Source organism: Heterocephalus glaber, unplaced genomic scaffold (genome assembly GCF_053883595.1).
Source record: "Heterocephalus glaber isolate CG9 unplaced genomic scaffold, H.glaber_assembly_v1.0 deba00001509, whole genome shotgun sequence".
Classification (NCBI taxonomy): Eukaryota; Metazoa; Chordata; class Mammalia; order Rodentia; family Bathyergidae; genus Heterocephalus; species Heterocephalus glaber.
In genome coordinates this window covers 28,700,206-28,718,207 of record NW_028258325.1, presented here as the reverse complement: position 1 = coordinate 28,718,207, position 18,002 = coordinate 28,700,206, and the positions used below count along the sequence as shown (strand labels likewise).

At 36.7% G+C, this 18,002-nt stretch overlaps 1 long non-coding RNA gene across 1 annotated transcript in view; it reads left to right on the top strand.

Moving 5' to 3' along the window:
• Positions 1–8,357, top strand: part of LOC147825096 (uncharacterized) — a 52,743-nt gene extending 44,386 nt beyond the window's left edge. The window contains exons 2-3 of the long non-coding RNA XR_015441220.1: positions 5,955–6,078; positions 7,581–8,357. This is a non-coding gene — a long non-coding RNA (uncharacterized LOC147825096). The remainder of the gene's footprint in view (positions 1–5,954; positions 6,079–7,580) is intronic.
• Positions 8,358–18,002: the final 9,645 nt, after the last annotated feature.

Genomic DNA, 18,002 nt, shown 5'->3' with positions numbered 1-18,002 from the left:
ATGACATGATACTCTATATAGAAGACCCCAAGAACTCCACCAAAAGTCTTCTAGACTTAATAACCAAATTCAGTCAAGTAGCTGGTTACAAGGTCAACACACAAAAATCAATAGCTTTCCTCTACACCAATGACAGACTCACTGAGAGAGAAATAGGGCAAATAATTCCTTTCACAATAGCATCCAAAAAACTGAAATACCTAGGAATCATCCTAACAAAAGAAATCAAAGACCTCTTGTCTGAAAACTATGGCACTCTGAAAAGAGAGATTGAAGATGATATCAGAAAATGGACAGACATCCCCTGCTCCTTGGTAGGAAGGATTAATAGAGTGAAAATGGCTATACTTCCAAAACTGCTATATAGATTTAATGCAATTCCAAGTGAGATCCCAGCAACATGCTCCATAGATCTTGAAAAAACAATCCAAAAATTCATTTGGAACAAGAACAGACCCAGAATAGCCAAAGCAATTCTAGGTAACAGAGATATGGCAGGGGGTATCACAATCCCCAACCTGCAACTCTACTACAAAGCTACTGTGATAAAAACAGCATGGTACTGGCAAAGAAACAGACTTGAGGACCAGTGGAACAGATTAGAAGATGCAGAAACAACGCCAGACACACTCAGCCATCTCATCTTTGACAAAGGAGGAAACACCACCCTCACTGGAGGAAAGATAACCTCTTTAATAAATGGTGCTGGAAAAATTGGGCTTCAACTTGCCAAAGATTAAAACTAGACCTGTATCTCTCACCATGAACTAAACTAAAATCAAAATGGATTAAGGATCTAAATATTAAAATAGAAACTCTGAACCAGTTGGAACAGAGGTTAGGTAGAACTCTTGAAGACATCGGTGTAGGAAAAGATTTTATGAACAAAACCTCAGTTGCCCAGGAACTAGCACAATCAACAAGTGGGAACTCTTCTTATTAAAAGGCTTCTGCACAGCAAGAGAAACCACCAGCAGTGTGAAGAAACAACCCACAATGTGGGAAAAAATCTTCACCTGTTCTTCCTCAGACAAAGGTTTACTATCTCGAATCTATAAAGAACTTAAAAAGATCAGATCTCCCAAATTTAAAGACCCAATCCAAAAATGAGCATCTGAAATGAACAGACATTTCTCAGACAAAGAAGTAGAAATAGCAAATAAATACATGAAAAAATGTTTAACATCACTGGTCTTTTGAGACATGCAAATGAAAACAATGCTGAGATTCCACCTCACTCCAGAAAGAATGGCTTCTATCATGAAATCAACCAATAACAAATGCTGGTGGGTCTGTGGGGAAAGAGGAACCCTGCTCCACTGCTGGTGGGAGTGTAGACTGGTGCAAGCACTGTGGAAATCAGTATGGAGATACCTCAGAGAACTAGGACTGGAAATCCCATTTGACGCCGCTATTCCACTGCTGGGGATCTTCCCCAAAGAATTAAAAGAATCATACCACAGTGATATATGTGCACCCATGTTCATAGCAGCACAGTTTGTAATAGCTAAAACTTGGAAACAGCCCAAATGCCTATCAACTGGAGACTGGATAAAGAAAATGTGGGTTTTTAATAAAATGAAGTACTACTCAGCCGTAAAAATTGAGAAATTAGAGATATTTATAGCTAAGTGGATGCACATTGAGGCAATACTCTTAAGTGAAATAAATAGGACACACATACATAAATACCAAATAGTTTCTCTGGTGTGAGAAACTGAAAGTGTAAATAAGGACTAAATGTATAATGGGTCATGTGAAACAGGAAGAAAAGGGGCAAAGGGGAAGGAAGTGGGAAGGCTAGGGGAAAGAATAGAAGGGAATGGGATTAATATGAGAAAATGGAAAAATAGGAAATAAATCTTTGTAAATAGGGAGGACTGGAGGGGTTGAAGGGAGGGCTCAGCAAGGGTGAAAAGTAAGAACCAAGAGAGACTATGTAAAGGTGCAAATTTCCATTATATTGTATAATTGGTCATTATTTCCATTATATTGTATAATTGGCCATTATATTGTATGCCTAAAATGTACCAATGATTAGAATGAATAATCGATAATACAAAATAGGAAGAAAAGGTCCAAAGGGTTAGGGGTAGTGGTAGGGGTGGGGGAAAGGAAAGAAGGGAAAGGAAAAATGATGAGAAATGGTAAAAATGGAAATAAAGTCTTTGTAAATAGGGAAGGGTGGAGGGCATGAAGGGAGGGCTAGGAATGGGGAAAATATTAGAACACAGATGCATTATTTAAAGATACATTTCCCAATGAGAAATGTAATTGTGTTGTATACCTACAATGTACCAATAAAAGAATTTAATACATTTAAAAAACAATAAATAAATCATATTTTAAGTAGACCTACTAATCTCATGTGTTCTTAAAATATATGGACTATCCTTGGATCTTTAACATTTTCTGTAAAACTTAGAATTTAAAATTTTCCAATTCTATACACAAGCACATATAAAGTTCTATAAGATTTGGTCACAAAGGACACCATGATCTTAAAAATCTCTTTGAAAATAATGAACATAATCATATTTAAGAAAACATTCCTATCAGCCATGGTGGTGCATGCCTCTAATCCCAGCACTCAGGAAGCTGAGTCAGAAGAAGCAGCCCAAGTCTGAAGCCAGCCTGCAGTATATAGTGAGTTCAAAGCCAGCCTGAACTACTTAGTGAGACTCTGTCTCAAAAAAAAGTATCATTCCTGCAGGTATTTCTATTCATTTGTGTATTTTCTTCTGAACTATATTCCCCCCAAATCAGTCTTTTATCTATGCCTAAATTTTTACTATGCTCAGTATTTTAAAACTTGATTTTAGTTATTGTGTTTTTCAGAATCAAAATTCTCACTTGATTACCTTGTACAGCAATCATTTCTCTGCAGCAATTCTCTTATATTTTAATTCTGAACAGAGCAGAGTTATGCTAAAGCTTGTTAACTTCTTTAAAGAAAGCTAATAATTACAGCCTGTGTAATTCTGTTTCTGTGTGATAGGCCTCCCACTACCTCAGCAACTATTGTGTATAGTAGCTGCCCTCTTCCTATGGTGCCTTGCCCCCTCCCCTGTGTGATGTCATGGCAAGATGGTTTCTCCCACCAAAGAACAAACCCTTCTTCCCAGCATGCCCCATTCCCACCTAGAGAGTAACCTAATACTCACCTCCTACCACCTACTGACGTCACTGGCTCCTCCATTCCCTAGTCACTACCTCACTCAACCCCACCTCAGCCCCTATAAACCCCACCCCAGTCTCTATAAAAGACTCTCCCTGCCCCAGCCATATGGGCATATTGCTTTTGTCTCTCCTTTGTTCAGAGACAGCCCAGCAGGTCTGTTCCCCTAATAAAGGCTTGTTGTGGCCTGGTCTGGTCTTGGTTTTCAGGCCTTTTACCTTACATTTCTGATGCCATGACTCGGATGGTAGATGGTCCATTAATGAACGATCCCCCATGGGAAGGGGTTGATTGACCTTTTGGTCATCTCCATTGGATGGATCATATCTGCTGAGCCAGGACCCTCTGGGGTTTTCTACCTTTGCCATTGCTGACGCTACACATCCACACCAGTCACCAATGTCTGAGTGAGTAGGGAGTTCAGCCTCCCTCTTGTCAGGTTCTCTGTCTCATTCTCTCTCCCTCCAGGGACTTCTCAGAAATCCAAATGCTTGGTCAGAGAAACCCCCACAGCCACTGGGCCCAGAACCGTGCCCCTGGGAGACATCCCATCAGCCTGGCTCCTCTCGTTCTCTCCCTCTGGGAGACTCACTCAGAGATTGTCAAAGGAGACAAGGACGCTTCTCCCATTTGTCCTTCTCCTAGGGAGCTGCCTCCTCCTCACCTGCTCTAACATGGGGGGCCAAGAATCCAAACCCCCTCCCTCAAAACCTCTGGGCTGCCTCCTGGCACAACTTAAACCCCTCAGATTGTTGGGACCAGACTTAAATCCAAAAAGACTTGTTTTCTATTGTAATCAGGTTTGGCCCCAGTATAAATTAGATAATGGGTTTCCATGGCCCAAAAATGGCACTTTCAATTTTAACATACTGTGTAATTTACACAACTTCTGTCAGGGCAATGGCAAATGGTCAGAAGTCCCTTACATACAAGCTTTTTTTCTACCTGTGCTCTCGACCCTCCCTCTGTCAAACCTGTTCTCCTTCTCAAGTACTCCCAGCCCGAGCTTCGACTCCCACCCTTCCAGATTCCACTCCTTCTGATTCCAACACATTCAATCCAGCTGATCACTCACCACTCATACTTCTTCCACCTTATAACCCTCTAAACCCTTCAACCTCATCCTGTGCTTCTTCTCCCCCACCATCTTGTGACCCTCCTCCTCTGCCGCCATCTTGTACCTTTGCTTTATCTCCTTCCACCTCACCACATGGCCCTTCTCCACCATCTTGTGACCCTCCTTTACCTCCTCCTCTCCCATCCCCACCATCTCACACCTGTTCTCCCTACCTAACCTTCTCACATTGGCCCCACCCACACAGATGCCTCTCTGAGAGGTTGCTGGGACCAAGAGCATTGTTAGAGTACATGTGCCATTCTCTTTCTTTGATCTTTCTCAAATTAAAAAATGCTTAGGCTTCTTCTTCTCTAATCCTGATGTCTATATCAAAAAATTTCCCACAATGGTACCCTCAGCTAGGCTAGGCAGATAGAGGCTGCAGAGACCATATGACTCTCTGCCTCAAAAAAGGTTTATAGTGAGTTGGAGACAAAATATTAAAAAGTTATAAGTAAAATATATATTTTTGATATAAAAGGATTTTATATGTTTGTCTGGTTAAAAGGACAAGACCAAAAGGCCTAGGTATGTCAAGAAGGTGTGCAAAAGTGATTTGTGAAGGAAACATATATGTTTGCTTGTTGGTTTTAAGTTTGTTATAAAAGTTTTACAGGAATAGAGTTTTCATTCCTTCTGATTCGAATTCTACAAGAAATCTCTGTTAATTGACATAAAAAGTTTTAAATAGTCTTATTCATAATTATAAACCTAAAATTATAAAGATATTTTAATTCCATTGGGCTAAATATATTTGAGTGCACTCTAGTTTTATAAATTGTCTTATATCTTTGTTTTTTGTACAATCATGCAGCTGTTTTGTTTATAGATAAAGGTTATTAAGTTCAAGGCATGCTCAGAGGAGCAGCCTCATGGAAATATTTTCCAGTCTTTGTTCACTGGGGGACCTCAAAAGTTTTTGTCTGACAACAGACTGATCCGATAGTTTTCATAGCCTTATAAAAGACTTATATCAATAAATATTACTTAAATATATTATTATACTATTTATAGCAATTGTCATCAAAGGGATAAATTCTAAATATGCTACTATGGTATGCTTATACTGGTCATTTTTAAAGGACTAAATATCTTGTAAAAAATCCAACAATAACAAGGGTTTATTTTTTCTGGTGTGCCAAATGTATTTATACTTTCTGACTGTACAAGTTTTCTAATATTCATTTATGGTAATAACCTTTTTGATTCAGGTATTTGCTTTTTTCATATACTCCAGCTGGAGCTATTTATGATAATGGATACATTTATAGGCTGAGATATTTTCTTTAGATGATATTCTATCAAAAGATAATTTATTTATTTATTTTTTAAATAATTTAGATAAAAACTTCTGGTATTTTTAAAAAATGAGTATGTTTAACAATGGTTATTTTATATCAAGATGGACATTTAAATGTGTTACAAAGGTAAAGTCATCATAATTGTCATGTTAAAATATTATTTGTGGCTCTTTTTCTGTTAATATTCCACAGGAACTCAACTACTAAAAAACAACCATGACTGATAACAGTAACAGTACTCTATATTTTAAATTCCAAAATGCTTGATATTCAGGTAAAATTATAATAGTTAAGTTCATTACTCTTGTTACAATGCTAACTCAATTGATCTTCTTTTCTGGGTATTCAACAACTAAAGTTTGGAGACCAAAACTAAAAGGTAACTGGGCTATGAGGACAGCCAATATTTTGGCCCTGGCATCTCAAGGTCAACAAAGATCCAGGACATGAGGGAACCTTCTCTACAGGGTCCTACATCTTTGGTAAGTCAGTCAACCTCCTAAACTGGGAGATTGCTGGACACCAGAGGACAATATACTGTGTGCCAAAGGAGGGTCACCAAGAAAAAAAATCTCCAATGCTTTCACTGAAAGCAACTTGGTCAAGCAAGGCCATGACCCATCCTGATGGCTGACACTGACAGAGGAGTAGAGAGGCACTATACATGATTCCAAAGTAATGGCCTGGGGAGACTTAACTGACCTTGATAGATAACAAGAGGCTCATATTGATTGACACAGATCTCACTTTAACTTGGTCTTAAACACCTGGCAGAAAAATAAACAAAAGAGGTATAAAATAATGACATAAAAATAAAGCTAGACTTCAGAAAAATTAAGACATAGCCCATCCATAAAAATCTTTTGGTTCACTCATGACACAGCCATTTCAAAAAAATAAAATAAAATAAAATAAAAGCCAAAACTTTGTGGACTAATTAGAAGGGAAAACCATGAATTAGCTACAAGTGTGTATAGATTCTTTTCAGAGAAATTAAAAGAAGTTCTTTACAGGTACCCAATCCTAGAAACCACTGGTCTCCAGATCTCTCTTTTTAGATGTGTTTTCCTGATTCTGTGATAACTAATTAACTATTGTGTAGTGATCAAAAAAAAAAAAAAAGAAAAAAAAATTGGGAAAAAATCACCTGCTCGTCAGCCATAGTCAAGATAATTTCTATACCAAGCAGCTACAAGATTTGTTCCTTTTAAAATAATGTACATCCTTGTTCTCTGTTTATGATGCCTCTTCTATCATTGTGCTCATATTTCCTGGATACTTACCCATGTCTAAAAAGATCAAGCCTTTTATGTTATATTTGATCTCCTTAAATTGGGCAGTGTCCTTGTTGAGGTTATCAGTTTTCTTTATTTTTAAATATATCTAGGAGGCCTCCAAAAACAGAGATACAGGAATAAAACTGTCTTTTACACAACTATTCCATGACTTTGCTGGAACTATCAACCTAAAATGTGTGTTTTCATGGCTTTGAATTTAAAGGACAAGTCAGGTTCATAGTTACACTACATTCATCTGTATGTTGGCCTCCAAAAGACAGTTTCTCAGTTACATACACCTTTTATATTCCAAAAAAAGATTATAAAGATTATATAAATTGTGTTTATCACTTTTCCACTCATTCTCTAAGAGCAATGACATGACACATGGGCCCTTAGATCATGAGATATGATCTTTTACTTCTATAACAGTCTCTTCTATAACAAATGAGCCCTTAAACATCCAGCTGTCTCTGTAAAACCTATGTAAATAATGAAAAAAAATTGCATGTCAAATGTAAAAGACTTAAGACTCAATGGGCCAGATAGATATGCCCCTCCAAGGTACTAATCAATGGTGGGGTACATTTGGTTCCTGGAGCTCTAGGCTCCCCTGGCTATTACTATTCTTGGGACCCCTCAGTATTATCTGTTTAATTCTCTGCTTTGGACCATGCCTGGTTCGCTGTTTTCAAAATTTCTTGCAGGAACGAATGAGGGCATTCACCAGCCAGACAGTCAAGGAATTCATCATGGCAGCGTACCAGCCACTACAACAAAAGGAAGAGGTCCCCACTTGCCATGGGTCTCATCAGATCCACGTCTAGCCCCAATTTTCACCCCTTGTCAGCAAGAAGCAGCTCCAGAAGAAGAGACCTTCACCCAATTATCATAAAACAAAAGCCTGGAATGATAGGTCTCCCACTACCTCAGCAATTATTGTGTATAGTAGCTGCCCTCTTCCTATGGTGCCTTGCCCCCTCCCCTGTGTGACATCATGCCAAGATGGTTGCTCCCACCAAAGAACAAACCCTTCTTCCCAGCATGCCCCTGTTCCCGCCTAGAGAGTAACCTAATACTCACCTCCTACCACCTATTGACGTCACTGGCTCCTCCATTCCCTAGTCACTACCTTACTCAACCCCACCTCAGCCCCTACAAGCCCCACCTCAGTCTCTATAAAAGATTCTCCCTGCTCCAGCCATATTGCTTTTGTCTCTCCTTTGTTCAGAGACAGCCCAGCAGATCTGTTCCCCTAATAAAGGCTTGTTGTGGCCTGGTCTGGTCTTGCTTTTCAGCCCTTTTATCTGACCCTGTGATATATTCCTTACCTTGATTTCATTCTTCCCATTATATCTTTTTTTTTTTTTTTGGTACCGGGGATTGAACTTGGGACCTTGCACTTGCGAGGCAGGTGGCAGAACCAGTGAGCTAAATCCACTGCCCCCATCCCATTATATCTTATATTCCTGAAGTTTATTTATTGTCTGCCAAATATTAGATTTGTATAAATCTTTGTAGTAAATACTTTGATATTTAGGATGATGGCATCCTCTTCCAGACAGAATTATAAGTGCACTTATAGATCATTCTAACAACTAGGCTGGGGTCTGCAGCCTATGGGGCCTGATCCTACTGAGCATTATCCCAACCCCATCATACACCACCTTTGTGAGGATCTGTGTATTCTTGGGTCATTGGACAGTAATTCTTCAATATAGTTTGATTTCTTATATGCCTTCAAAGAAAATAAAATTTATCCATTGCATGTAGTTATGTTTAGTGGGAAATTTTGAATAAGATTGTAAATGACAATGTGGTATTTCGAATTCTTTAAAGAAATGGTTTGGAGCCAGCTAAGTTTCCTTTGGCAACATTAACAAAACTGTAATAAAAAGAAATAGTTTCTCACATGTGTTCAAAATATATCTGAGATCACACTTAAATTCAATTATGAAACATTATTATATAATATTTTAGAAGAATACAAAAATACATAGACTTTTAGAAAATCAAATATTCATAAATTTGACTAAATAAGATATAAATCCTTTCCTGTGAATAAAACACAACAAAATCCTTTAAGTTGAAATGTTTGTAAGACATATCTACAAATACAATGTTACTAGCATCCAAGAAGGTGAGACCATGCTCCATTTAATCACCATTCTTTATTTGAGGTATGAGATAAATGTGACTTCCAATTGTATTGCTATTAGAATAGAGTTGATCTTTAAAAAACACAAGTTTAAACTTCATGGATCCATTTATACAGAAGTATCAAATCATAGCCACATAAAATAAGCTTTATTACATACTGCACAGCTCTAATAATTTAATAGCCACCTCCTGTTACCATTGGAAGGGGTTAAATGTTATATGAGGATTTTTAACTGTGGAAGTCAATATTCCTCCCAGAATTGGTCAAGGGTAAATGTTTCTTTGGCATATTTTTTTTTTTATACGTACAAATATGGTCTCCCGTAATATTATATTTTTTATCTAGCTTCTTTAGCTTAATGTTAGGAAATTCAGGTTTTTATGCATAAATATCACTTGTTTCCTATCATTTCTCTCTAGAGGGATATTTGGTTGAATTTACTAACAAAATGTGTGGTGTTTTACTGATTAATATAGTTTACTGATTTTTTAATAAGCTCAGCCATTATTAAAATTCCTGACTTTACAGTTTTCGGAGTAGGAAAATATACGTGAAATGTTTTTGCTTCTTGAAAAGTATATTTTGCTTAACCAATAAATGAGATACTTGAGAAATTAATTTTTAAAAATAATGCTCAGAATACCACCTCTCTCCATGATGGGAGAAAATGAAATCTAGTTACCAACTCACCTTAAATATTGAACAAAGTAGAGAAAACATATGAAATGAGAGCTTTCAGAAATTAAACAACAAACGAGACATTAACTCCTGAGAGAAAGAGATATGAGCCATAGAATTGAATGAGCTAACTCTCCAGAGAGTTTACAGACTAGTGGTTCTCCAAAATGAAGAACAGATTCAGAGCTTAAATAAATTCCAGTGTTTAGAGATAACTTTCTAGAGTGTCCGAGAGGAGAAAACTGCAGACAACTCGAGATCCAGCGTTCCTCTCAAGTCTTTACCTGAATACCAAAAAAACATAATGAAAAGAAACAAATCCAGGGAAAGAGTCACTAAAACGAAGCACACAGAGATACCTTAGAGCTCATGGAAAATTCAAATAGTTCACATGCTTATGCGTGGAGTGAAAATATCTCCTTACCTAAAAAACATCGAGCGAAGTGCTGAGACAGGTATTGGCTTATATTGCTACAGTGACACCTAAGTAACCTAGATGGTGTTGGACATTATAAACAAAGCTTAAAAGCAACCCTTTAAGTATCAAAACATCATTTCCCGGGGCAAGGATTTAGCTCAGTGGTTCCGAATCCTGCCTCGCCAAGCGCAAGGTCCTGAGTTCGATCCCCGGTACAAAAGAAAAAAAAAAAATTCCTGATATCATAACAATTCTACAACAAAGCCTAGCAATAATGAAAGAAAACTAAACATTTAGCATTAACTAATATAGAATATTCAATGTCTGGGATTATATAAAAATAGTAAACATGAAAAGAAGTAAGGACATTCAATCCATACAAAATAAATCAACTACTTAATTGAAGCAGATTAAAGTGATATGGATAATGGACATATTAACCAGAGACATTAAAATGGCTATTAAAGATACACTGCAAATGTTCAGAAAGAGAAAAGCATTACTTTGACAGTGAATGAAATAAACAATCTTACAAATACTGATATTAATCTTCTAGAGCTGAAAACACAGCTTTGAAATAAATGTATACTCCCAGGTTCTGAAAGAATATTGGAAATTTCAGAAGAAAAGATTAGTCCAGAGCAATATAAACTATTTATTTAAGCAGGATAAAAAACTTCCAGGTATCTGCTGTAAGACATTCTGATAAATCCCAATAGCAGACTGTACACCAAAATATTTCTTAAGTGAGTCAAGCTCATGTTACATGGAATATTTTAAGTGCAATAAAATAAAGACACAAACTATCAATACCCACAACATGAGTAATTCTTAAGATCATAGCAGTGAGTTTTTAAAAAAATATATAACCAGACTATGCTTACATAAAATACTTAAAAATATAAACTAATTTATAGTGACAATACAATTTGTACACACTGTTGTCTTGTGACAGTATGAACAGAGAGATGAAATTCAAAGAAACATGAGAAAATATTAGGGATTTATGGAAATTTTCATTTTTTTAGTGGTGATAGCTTCATACTTTTTGACATTATTGTAAAATTGTACATTTATATACAACAGTTGTGCATCAATAAACTTTAAAATATTTTGAATGCATAGAGAAATAAAGGATTAAGCAGTAACAAATTTGTCTCTTTTTTTCCTGTTTCTTTTTTTTTTTTTCAGAGTTACTTTTCTCTGCCCTCAACCTGGGATTTCAACAGTCCTCAGGGCAGGTTTAATTCCTGAGTGATATTCTGTGTGTTTTATTGCTATTGCTGAGTAAACAGACACATGAAGCAACTCCATGGTGACACTCAGTGTCATGAAGGGCCTTGGAGTTATACTTCAGGCATCTTTTATATAAACTGAGTAATTGCAGCTAACAACCTAAGCCCACATTCTCATTGCTGCTGTTTTCCTGAGAAAATAATGTGATGGGAACCAATCCTTGGATATTAGATAGTTCTCTTGTTTCAGAGAAGAAATTTTCACTGAGATCAAAAACAATAATTCAGAGAAGTGAGAAAATCTTACCAAAGAAGACAAAAGTAATTATAAGATTATTGAGAGGTTTAACTCACTCTAAAGAATATATAATATCTACTAGTCTTTAAGGGATGCCAGTCTTAATCAGAAAAAGCAGCAATGTTGTCAATAAGATGACACAGTAGGTCTCCAGCTTATAAGACAATTGCTTAGCAGATATACATAGAGATAAGTGCCTCTGTGGGAGCTTTCATATGGAAGTAGAAATCTGCAAAACTATGGTGAAACCAGAGATTGTGCAGGACTATTTTGAGATGTCAGACCAGTGGATAGGAGACAGGTTTACTGACCATGATCCAGAATACAGAATCAGAAACTTCTACATTTTCCTGTGGGCTCATTTAGAGATCCATTCTTTTCTAGGTCCTGCTACAAGCACTATCTTCTAGGAGAAGACATACTTGCCACGAATAATGGGTCTGCAAATATCAATCCCACCCATATACTCCATATGCCCCGACATATCCTGTGACCTGTGTTTAAAAATTTCAGATGTGATCTGAGAGTCTTGGCTGTTAAATATCATATGTCAAATTTAATAGATTAAGAAATGTCTGGCATGGGCTGGGGATTTAGCTCAGTGGTACCACTGCCTGCCCAGCAAGTTTGATCCCCGGTACCCCTCCAAAAAAGAAATGCCTGGCAGATTACTAAAACAGATCTCTCTCTCTCTCTCTCTCTCTCTCTCTCTCTCTCTCTCTCTCTCTCTCTCTGTGTGTGTGTGTCTGTGTGTGTCTGTGTGTCTGTGTGCAACTGACTAAATTGAGATGAGAAGATCCAGCCCAGTGGTGTGTGGTACCAACCAATAGGATTGAGGCCTGAATGGAAATAAAAAGGGAAAGAACCAAAATGTGTAGTAGATAATGTGAAATAAGAAAAGGTCTAAAAGGGAAGGGGAAGTAGGGAGAGGGGGTAGGGAAAAGAAAAGAAGGGAAAAATATGAGAAAAGAAGGAAAAATGGAAACAAAGCTTGTGTAAATAGGGAGAGGTGGATGGGGAGAAGGGAGGGAAGGGGAATGGGGAAAAAACAAGAACCAAGATGTATCATGTACAGGTACAAATTCCCAATGATGAATGTGATCAGGATGTATAGTTAAAATGTACTGATAAACTTAATGAATGAAAAAAGGGGGAAAGAGGAACAAATTTGCCTTTTCTGAGAAGTTCCAGTTTTCGTCAGTCACTTTTGCTGACATCACTTTTGGATATGTATCTTCAGGTCTTCACTTTCTTCCCCCTTGCAATGCAGACTTGTAACAGTGACTCTCCTGCAATCTTGAACCTTGGGCTGGTGTTGCATCCTTGATTGCTCTTGTTCTGCAGCTTCTGTCTCCCTGGGTTGGGAAACTATGGATCCTTTAGTTTTATAGTATGCAGATGGCTATTTTGAGCTCTCTTGCCTAGAATGCTGTAAGCCTACCCAGTGAAACTCTATGAATAATTACACATATATTTTATTTTGATTCTGCTTCTCTAGAGAACACTAAATAATGCAAATTTTGAAACTGCAAGTAGAGGTGGAGAAACAGAATTGTTAGGATGAACTTATCTAATTGGCTCAGTAGTTCCTGGAATTGGATCTCTAATTTGTTGAGAACTAAAATTGCCGTGGTCTCTCCTTCTGATAATATACAAAGTACTGAGAGTCCATGGTGTGAACTATTTAAAATAATATTCAACCTAAATTTATGTGGTTATCTTAATTTTCTGTGATATGGAAGAAATTTGGTGATTCTGTGTGCTATAATTTTGAACATTTTTGGAAGAGAAAGAAATAATTCTGTCTGGTTGCTCTTAGAATCATTGGGCAAGCTAATAAAGGAAAACAGTGAGCTTAAAAATTTAAATTCTCATCTCTAGAAATGCATAAGAAATCTAGAGGCTTCTAAGTTTATCCTGAAGGAGAATCTTCTCTCCTTTAGTGGGAGGGTTGAAGTTGGAAAAAACTAAGCACAAACCCTCAAAATGTAATTAGCTGAATACAGCACAAGTTTAATGTTCAGCTTTAAAGACTACCTACAGCTAAAACAATTAGTAGTGGGATCAGAAAGTAGTGGGATCATTTTTTTTCTTATATTAAATCCATACAAAATCTGTAAATAGGGAGGGATGAAGAGGTTGAAGGGAGGGCAGGGGAATGGGGAAAAAATAAGAATAAAGATGTATTATGTAAAAGTACAAATCTCCAATGATGAATGTCATTATATTGTATACCTAAAATGTACCAATAAACTTAAAAAAGAAGAAGTGGGATAATGTAAATTTGGATAGAGATGTCTAAGATGACCAGATGAAGCTGGGGACATTGATCTCCTATATTCTGATAAAATTATTTTGTCACAAGTACACATTTCCTTACCCTGAGTGACAGAAGTCTTTCACCTGCTGCACTATTGGCTCCTCTATCTATACCTGAAAAAATTAATTCTGTATTGCTTAGGAAAATGCAGTAATCCATTCCCCAAGTCTCCAAAGTTTCAGCATTTTTCAAAAGTCCAATTCTCTTCTAAGATTCAAGACAAACTTTTAGCTATAAATCTTGGTAAATATCAAAAACCAGTTACATAATCCCAAGTTACAGTGACATGGGGTAAATGTTTCTATTAGAAAATGAAAGGATGGGGGATAGAAAAGAATTAGACCAAACTGAGACCAAAACCCAGAAGAACATATGTTCACTTCTGTAACTCAATATCTGGCATCCAAGGCACACAGTAGTAAAATGTGAGTTCCAAAAGCTTGGAAGACCCACCCTTATGGCCATGCTGGTTGCAGCCTACACAGACTCTCTCCTGGGCTGACACCATTCATGACCTACAGCTTTCCTTGGCAGCATGTCCACTGTACATTTGGCTTCATTTTGACAGTTTCATGCAGTTCCCTTTAATAGAGTTCTTGCCTGGCCTTCTAGACTTTGTTTTGAAATCTTAGTGGCAGCCTTTCTGACCCAACAACTCTTGCTTTCTGCATGGCAGTAAATACAACATTCTGTGGGATGGTGCCAGTGTCTGCTGTCAGTGAAAGCTGTTGGCAGGCCCCATTGTGGCCTTCAAGTGCAGGAATGGCTCAGTGTGGGAAAACAATTCCCTAGGAGGCCCTTCTCTAGCAGCAGGTAAAAGAATCTCTTATCATATGAAAGGTTGACACATTTGTACCCTTGATCCTGCAGTGGATGGAGTGGTGTCTTGCTGATTCTTGAGATAACCTCAATTTATCTTTCTACTTGTGCTGGTATGAAGTACTTTACTTATTTTTAATGCTATAATCTCTTTAGATGTCATGCTTACTTTGGCGCCAACTTGAAACATTGTTCATTATGGGCCAACTTTTAAGTGTTTCAAATTTTTCTGCTTTGTCTTTTGCACCCAATTCTCACTATAAACGTGGCTGAAAGCAACCAATAGTACATACATCATAGCTTGAATATTGGGCTGGGTTGAAATTTTTTCTTCCAGATTAATTACTCTGCCTCTCTTAATCTAACTCTCCTGCAAAATCTTAGAATATGGCCAAAATATAGATACATTTATTTCTAGAGTGTAATACATGGACTTCAGTCCAGTTGCTATTGGAATCCTTGTTCCAAACTGAAGACTTCTGAGACTTTTACCCTTTCCATTCCTAATAACATTTTTGTCTTCTGAGTTCTGACCAGACTCTCTCATCAAGCTTGGCTTAAAGCATTCTAGGACTTTTGTAGCCTGTATTACCAAACTTCTCTAAAATCCTCCCAGAAGCTGTTCAAAACGTTCTAAACCACATGTTAGCTACAGTCATAACTATGACCCCACTTGTTCAGTACCAATATTCTGTGTTTGTTAGTTTTCCAGCTGCTGAACATAATATCATAATATCTGACACCCACAACTTAAAGTGAGGGAAGGTTTATTTGATTCATAGTTTAGGATATTCAGTCCATGGGAACCAGGCTCCAAACAGAAACATTATGGCCAAAGAGCTTGATGGAGAAAAACTGTTCAGTTCATGTTGGCCATGTAGCTCTATAAGGCAAGAGCTTCAGTGAGAAATGGGTACATTACTATGTTCAGTAACCAAGGTCATGACTCTTTAACCCACATACCAAAGATTGTGGTTTACTAATTTTATAAGCATTTTAGAATCCACTAAATTTGGCACAATCTGGCCTTTGTCAACTTCATAGCCAAACATGTTTCCATAAACCATACTTACTCTCCAAATAAAGGCAATAATAAATTTATAACTCCAGATAGCTTAATTTAACAGTCCCAGATATAATTGGACATGCAATAATTCTTTCCTCAATGTCTCAGAGTTCAAGCATTTTTTCAAAATTCCTAGTCTAAGCATTTTATGAGACTAAAGGCAAAATCTTATCTGTGAACCTTTAATGTAAAAAAAGTTATGTAATTCCAAGGGACAATGATACAGGGTAAACATTCTCATTTGAAAAGACAAGGACAGATATGAATCAGATTGAAGCAAGACTGAAACACAGCAGGAAAAACATTAAGTCTTATAGCTATAGGAATACATGGTAGTAACATGTGAATTTCAAAGGGCATGAGTGGCCCCATATCTATTGCCTAGAAAAATCACCTGTTAATGTTCCCAGAGACAGAACCATTGATGTAAGTTAATCACAAATTCTGAAGTGGCCTTCTAACTCAACTCTATCCCCTCCCAGACATGGTCAAGGACCATTATGATTCCCTGGAACCAAGAGAGAGAATACTCCTCCATGTCCCCTCCATGCCAACACTCATCTAACTGTAAACCCTGAAAACATCAGGCCATAAACTTTGGAAATGCTTTGCTGGTTTAGAGAGTTTACCAAAGAAACTTAGTTTTGTTTTTTACTCAGTGTAAACTGAAATTTATACTTATCCTTTCAATTTTTGTTTTTGTTTTGTTTGGTTTTGTTATATCAGTATATTAGAAAAGAGAACATATTTTAATACTAGTGAGATTCATACTTAATTTGATCATTAATCTCAAAATGTAGATATAAATGGCTTATTTTAATGGAATTTGAACCTTAATATGGTAAAGGTTTTGAATTTGAGCATCAATATAATAGCAGTTCACAAGTAGATTAAGTTATAATATTTTAATACTAATATTACAGCCAAAATGATGATTGATTTCTATAAAGCTGCACTTAACTACCAAAATAGTTTCAAGGCTAGATTTCAATCACTGTGTTACAGAGCTGGGATGAAACTTCTTTAAATGTTTGGAAAAGATCAATAATTGCTCTTAAAAATAGATGTGTATTACTTCAAGAAAGTTTTATATAATCTGTCTAAAGAAAAATTACTTAACTTCTTTGAGGATGAGAAATATGATTAAATATGTCTAATACTTGAGAAATTTTCTTTGGTGCTGAGGAACCAAAATTTCAGATGGTAGATAAAGATAATAGATTATATTTTGAGACATAGAATCTTCCAAGAAAAAGCAATGGCAGAGAATTGAGAAAGGTCAATTTATCTACTAGACTACAGAGAAGCAGCTGGAACAAAATACACAAGTTGACACCAACATGACAGGACAAACAGAAAGTCTGCAATACCATAAAACCATAAAAAACTGCTGAAAACTGCTAAATAAAAAAATAATAATTTTGAAGACCACTCATGCAATTCTTTCCTTGTTTTTAAATTTTTGATACCAGGGATCAAACTCAGGACCTTGCACTTGTCAGGCAGGTGGCAGAACCAGTGAGCTAAATCCCTGGCCCTAATTCTTTCTGTTAAACTAGAACTGAAGAATCAGATAAATGTGTTTCTTAAGAATGGAACTGGTATAAACGTAGATGAAGGACAACTGCAGGTAAAGACAGTGATATTAAAGAAAAAGAGAAGAAAGATTCCTAAAGCAGAGGAAACAAGGAAAGAAATGAAAGAGCATACAGAGAAATACATCAAACTATACAAGGGGAAAAGAAAGGTCTACTAAAAATCAAATAAAATATAATTTACCCTACTTGTAGCCGGCATTTGCTTAGAAAAAACACCAGAATGATGGTAGCTATTTATCATGGTTGGAAAGGAATAGATTGATGTCTAGTCTGTATCAAGTATACATAAATTTTTTTTAAAAAGCAGCATTTTCTTCACTCACATGTCTTGGAAATTGTCTATATGAAAAACCACACTCAGTGACATATAGGGGCATGTAGACCCAATGAAAAGGAACATTTTGAAGATAGGTTTAAGGAGGAAACTGAGAGTTCCATACACATTTCAAAATTTTGTTGTGTGAAAAGTGTATAATAATTCAGAGCAGTGCAGAACTGATGTGGAGGTTGTTATTAATTATTTAATCAGAAATATT